Consider the following 6,000-nt stretch of genomic DNA (forward strand, 5'->3'; position numbering starts at 1 on the left):
GTACATTAGGGCTTTGTATCCCTTTGTTCTTAAACTGTACAATCCCTTTAATCTGAGCGTTTCAAAGCCTTTATGAGACAGGCTTCCACTGCCTTCTACAGGGTACAGTGTGGTAGAGAGATGGTAATGAAGATCCTCATTTCTCAGATGCATTTGGCTGAGTTGGGGATGAAAGTTGTCTCTCACTCCCAGCTGTTTTATCTGCCTTATTTCATCAAAGCCATATTTTCACAGCACTCCTAGACCAAATATTATGCTCAGGATAATTTCCAAGTCACCCCTCTTGCATGGCTGTGCATGCAGGCAGTCATGAGGGGGTGATTCTGGGGGCACAGCACAGAGCAGAGAAAGTGGTGATTTCCAACAGGGTGAGATGTTTAGGAATGTTAGAAAGACTCTTATGACCCTAAATCCTTCCCTGATCAAGGCCTGAAATTCCATCCATTTCATCTCTTTGGTGTTGACCCCAATTAAAATATAACCAAACCCAGGAGAACTGTCAAATATTTCAGTGTGAATGAATGGTCTAAGAGGACAAAATTGAGGGAGTAAGGACAGTGAGGAATGTGGTGGGGAAGGAATAGACAAAGAATGAGGGAACTCATTCTGGACACTAGCTGAAAGAAAAGATAGTGGAAAGACTTTGGAAACCTTTTTGGTGAAAGAGAATGTTACCTACTTTGGAATTTTGCCCAAATAGACCTGAGGTCAATTGGCCCTACCTTCATTGGCTGGCATAGCACTGTTGTGTGTTTCTCAAGCTGCTGCATGAATCCTTTCAGAACATTCCTTTGGGCTCCTTTGTCCACTGATTTAACCCTTAGTTGGCAAAGTGATTTAGATGTGAAATGCCTGGCTTAAACTCAGTTTTCTTTGCAAATGATTAAAGACATTGTAAAGAGCTGAGAAAGATTGGATAGCAGCACTCAAAAGGCCCTTGAATGATAGAGAAGCACTGTTATTTTGGCAGAGACTAGAGAAGGGCATTTGTGTTTGGGAGCTATTTGTAAATGGGGATTCACTGTGGCCATTTCTGTAAGGCAGTCCTACAGCAGGGTGCATACTCTCTAGGCACCTCTCCCTTCCCCATCCTTCTCTCACTCTCCCTTTCCTTTGTTTATGTAGTGTGTACAATTCACAAAGCATAAACATTTATTATTTAATTTTAGCTACACAGCTTCCTTACAAAAATTTTGGAGAGATTTAGCAAACAAATAAACATAAACATCCCTTTTCTTTTTGCTTTGTTCCCCCCACAAAGAGACCTGATCTATCTGTTCAGAGCCAAATGGATGTAATTAGGTGAAGAATTGCTTTCTCTCTGTATCTGAGCAAATATGTTTTGCAGCGCACCAATTTCTCAAGGGCAGTGGGCTGGGACAATGAGTGACTACTGGGGGATGGCTGCTGACCTTCAGGCCAGGCCGACTTTAATTTGCAGAACACTGCTGGTCCCAGGAGGCTCTTCAGGCTGGGCCACACAATCAAACTGAACCAGCAGCCTGCTGCTGTCCAGCTGCACCCACTACCCTGCAAGACATGAAGATGCAGCTAACTAGACATTGCTGCTGCACAGACTTTGGAATCATGAATTGGGAAATTAAACACCATAAGAATTCAGCCCTTTATGCAGGAGCCAAAAAGCCTTGTCTCAGTGGCGCCTCTTTCCAAATGCATTATTTAACAGGAGAGCCTCTGCAGATGCAGCACGCACATTCCAAGTTTTGATTGCACATCCTGTATGCTCAATTCAAAAAGTGATGCTTTAAGTGAACTTGATAATTAGATCCCAATTATGTGAATGGCCTGAAAAATGAATACTGGTTTAAAAGAGTAAAGTCTATCTGGGGGATGCAAAGTTTTTGACATTGGAGATTCCTGTCATCTCTAAATGAGCAAAATAACTGAATATCTCCCAGTTGATCTGATTATCACATCTGTCTTAATGACCAGGTTGGGCTGTCACATGAGCAGTCCAGTTGATTGCTGCACAGTTGATTGAAATGATGAAAAATGATAATAGCAGATTTACTGGGCAGGGGTGGATTCAGTTATGGCACCCAGATACCCACTTTGTGTGTACACATGTCCTTGTGCATGTGGGTTTGTCTGCATGTGAAAGAATGTGGACTCTGGTGCTGAAATTTTGTTCTCAACTCAGGAAAATTGAAGATAGCAATTGAAGACAGTTATAGCTTGTGGGCCAATTTAAGCTATATAACATTCAGGTAACATAACTGTCAGGGGCAAAATACTATAATTGTTGCTATTACATATAGGCAATTAGATTAAATGTCAATGAAATATTAACTACCACATGTTGTTAGATTGGAATTTGAGGGAGAGAATTCTCTTGGATGTACATTGCATATAGAAAATGACAAGAATGTAAATAAAAGGGCTGTGCACAGTTTTTGAATGAGCTGGTTGTCAGACATAGTAACAATGACACTGTCTTTTGCACCTTGACAGTTTGTCCTTGTCTTTGTGAAGCACTTACTGCTTTTTACAAAAAAAAATCCTGTTTATGTGTCTGTCTTCCTACTAGACACTGAGATTCTTGGGGCCAAGATGTGTCTTATTTTTTTGTTCTTGATAATAATAGGAGCTAACAGAGTACCTGCTACCGCTAGGCATCATTCTGTAGCATCAACTCTCTTGACTCTCCCAACAACCCTATTAGATGTGTACTGTTGTTAAGCCTATCATACAGATGAAGAACATGAAGCGCAGAGAGATTGAATAACTTGCTCACACTCTCAGAGCTTGTTAGTGGTGGATACAAGATTTGTATCCAGGCAGACCAGCTCCAGAGTTTGTGTTCTGAAATATGCTACTTTCTTATTCTTTGCAGTACTTGCACCTGCTAATAGTATTTGCTCAGTAAATGTTGCTGAATGAAGGTGTCTGCCAGCAAACCTTGGCCTATGCCTTTACAACTATAAAGATTAAGGAATAGGAAGAGTTGAGTAGTCTGATGTTCAGAATCAGAGTGTCTCACTCTTAGGGTTATGTGAACAGGCTGTGGAGAACAAGAATGACAAGTCTTCTGTTGGTATAAGCTCATAACACTTGCCTTTACACTAAATGTGTTTGATAAAGCTTGGTTAATTTTCCATTTTTTCCTGACTTTCTTACCTTTACTTCACTTCTCAGAGAGTTTTGTTTTTTTTTTTTGCGGTACGCGGGCCTCACTGTTGTGGCCTCTCCCATTGTGGAGCACAGGTTCTGGATGCGCAGGCTCAGCGGCCATGGCTCACGGGCCCAGCTGCTCCGCGTAATGTGGGATCTTCCCAGACCGCGGCACGAACCCATGTCCCCCGCATCAGCAGGCGGACTCTCAACCACTGCGCCACCAGGGAAGCTCACTTTTCAGAGATTTTATTGGCTTATAAAATATATATACAACAAAATTTAATTAAAATTAGAATTACCCCATATATAAATATAATAGAAAATAAAGACTGAGTAAAAGTTAGGGCACAAACATGCAGATCTTAGAGTTCTATATAAATATTATACTTGTTCACTGAAGTTGGTGCTAAGCTTCCTGGCAGCCAAATGATTCCTCATCAGTTACATGCTCTCATTGCACATGGAGAGAAAGTATTGAGACTGGGGAGGATGGAGCATACTTGTTCTTTAGGGGAAACAAAACTTTTTCTTACTTTATGTCTCAAAGATAGTTCTCATCCTTGTCTACATATAGGAGTCACAGAGTGATTAAATAGGTAATGTCCTTAATGACTTCCTGGAAAAAAAGTAATAGATTTCATAAACTTGCTTTTGATACTGTGTCTTTTTAAATTGAAGTATAATTGACACATAACATTATATTAGTTTCAGGTGTACAACATAATGATTTGATATTTGTATATATTATAAAATGATCACCACAGTGAGTCTAGTTAACAACCATTATGACACAGTTACAAAAATTTTTTTCTTGTGATGAGAACCTTTAAGATCTATTAGCAACTTTCAGATATACAATGTAGTATTATTAACCATAGTCACCATGCTACCCACAACTTATTTATTTTATAACTGAAAGTTTCTACCTTTTGGCCTACTTCACCCATTTCACCTCCCTACCCCACCCTCTCACCTCTAGCAATCTCCAGTCTGCTCTCTCTCTCTCTCTTGCTCTCTCTCTTAAGATTCCATATATAAGTGAGATCATACAGTATGTCTTTCTCTGTCTGACTCATTTCACTAGGCATAATGCCCTCAAGGTCCATCCATAGTGTCACAGATGGCAAGATTTCAATCTTTTTTAATGGCTGAATAATGTTCCATTATATATATACACAGCACATTTTCTTTATCCATCCATCCATTGATGGATTCTTAGGTTGTTTGCATATCTTGGCTATTGTAAATGATGCTGCAGTGAACATGGGGGTGCATATGTCTTTTCACATTAGCATTTTCATTTTCTCTGAATAAACACACAGAAGTAGAATTGCTGGATCATATGGTAGTTGTATTTTTAATTTTTTGAGGAACTTTCATACTGTTTTCCATAGCGGCTGCACCAATTTATATTCCCACCAGCAGTGCACAAGTGTTCCCTTTTCTCCACATCCTCACCTACAGAGTGTCTTTATTTAAGTGAAAGACAAAGGCATAATTCAGTGAAAACTATTCTGTGAGAGGTTAAGAAGATAAGAAAGGTAACTTTTAAATTGTGTGATTTACCCAGGGATGCAATACTGAACAGCTAGATGGTCAGATGGATTATAATTCAGTGGAAGTGACACAATGCTAAAAGAGAAGTAAGTGTAACGTCTCATAATTGGGCTTGTTGTAAAAGTCTAGTGGTTAGAAGTTCACAGTTAGTTGCTTTGGCAGGAGCCAGGTGTGCATGTATTATGAGTTGCTGACTAAGAACAATTCATATGCTTAAAGATCATCTGAGCAGATGGTAGATCTTTTTTCCATGAACAGAATGCTCACATGACTGGTAAGTCCTCTAATTCTACATGGTAGTGGTGTGATGATGATTTAACCATGATTCTGAATGAAAGAAAAAAATAAATTATATATGGCCTCCCATGTTGAGCGTGCATTGACACATATACTCTCTCCTTTTAACCAAAGACTTTCTTTGGGCCTCATCTTATGGGGCTGCCTTTTCAGGGACAAATACAGTTTTTTAAATTGGGGAAGATACCTGCAAATATTTTAACTTAGGTCTCATACTTTCCAGGGCCCTGAATTAAGCAATGATATCCCAAGAAGCTATCTGGGGTGGAGTGGGAGTGGGATGGAGAAAAAGAGTTCTGAGCTTGGAGCTAGATACAAATAAAATTTGAGCTACTTTTTTTTTTTTTCCCGGTACGCGGGCCTCTCACTGTTGTGCCCTCTCCCGTTGCGGAGCACAGGCTCTGGACGCACAGGCTCAGCGGCCATGGCTCACAGGCCCAGCCGCTCTGCGGCATGTGGAATCTTCCCGGACCCAGGCACTAACCCGTGTCCCCTGCATCGGCAGGCGGACTCTCAACCACTGCGCCACCAGGGAAGCTCTAAAATTTGAACTACTTTTGAGCAGCCATTGCTTCTCTCTACAAGGGGCTGTTGGGGCATGATTGGTCCTGTCTGTCAATCATATTACACATATCCAGTGGGTTAGGTCTAAATTAAAGCCATTTAAATCTTAGTTCCAAGGAAAAAATAAAAGGTCACATCAGTTTGGCTCTCTCAATAGGAAAAATACCTGTGTTCTCTTAGAAACCTTTTTGCTTATGTGTAGTGATCTCAGTCCTCTTCAGAGCAGGCCTGAGTGTTCCTTGGGGGATTCATATACAAAGGTTTTATTCTAGTTTCCTTTTTTTTTTGCATTTTGTCCTAAATCTTTCACTGCATTTAATTCTGGATCACAATATATGTTCCCCAGGTCTAGTAGCATATGTGCATTGCTTTCCTAAGTACTTTCTAAACTTTCATAGGAAATGGGGTAAAGCTTTGGGCTACTGACTCAGAATTTCTAGGGAGATG

The sequence above is a fragment of the Tursiops truncatus genome, chromosome 2 (genome assembly GCF_011762595.2).
Source record: "Tursiops truncatus isolate mTurTru1 chromosome 2, mTurTru1.mat.Y, whole genome shotgun sequence".
In the NCBI taxonomy this organism is placed as follows: Eukaryota; Metazoa; Chordata; class Mammalia; order Artiodactyla; family Delphinidae; genus Tursiops; species Tursiops truncatus.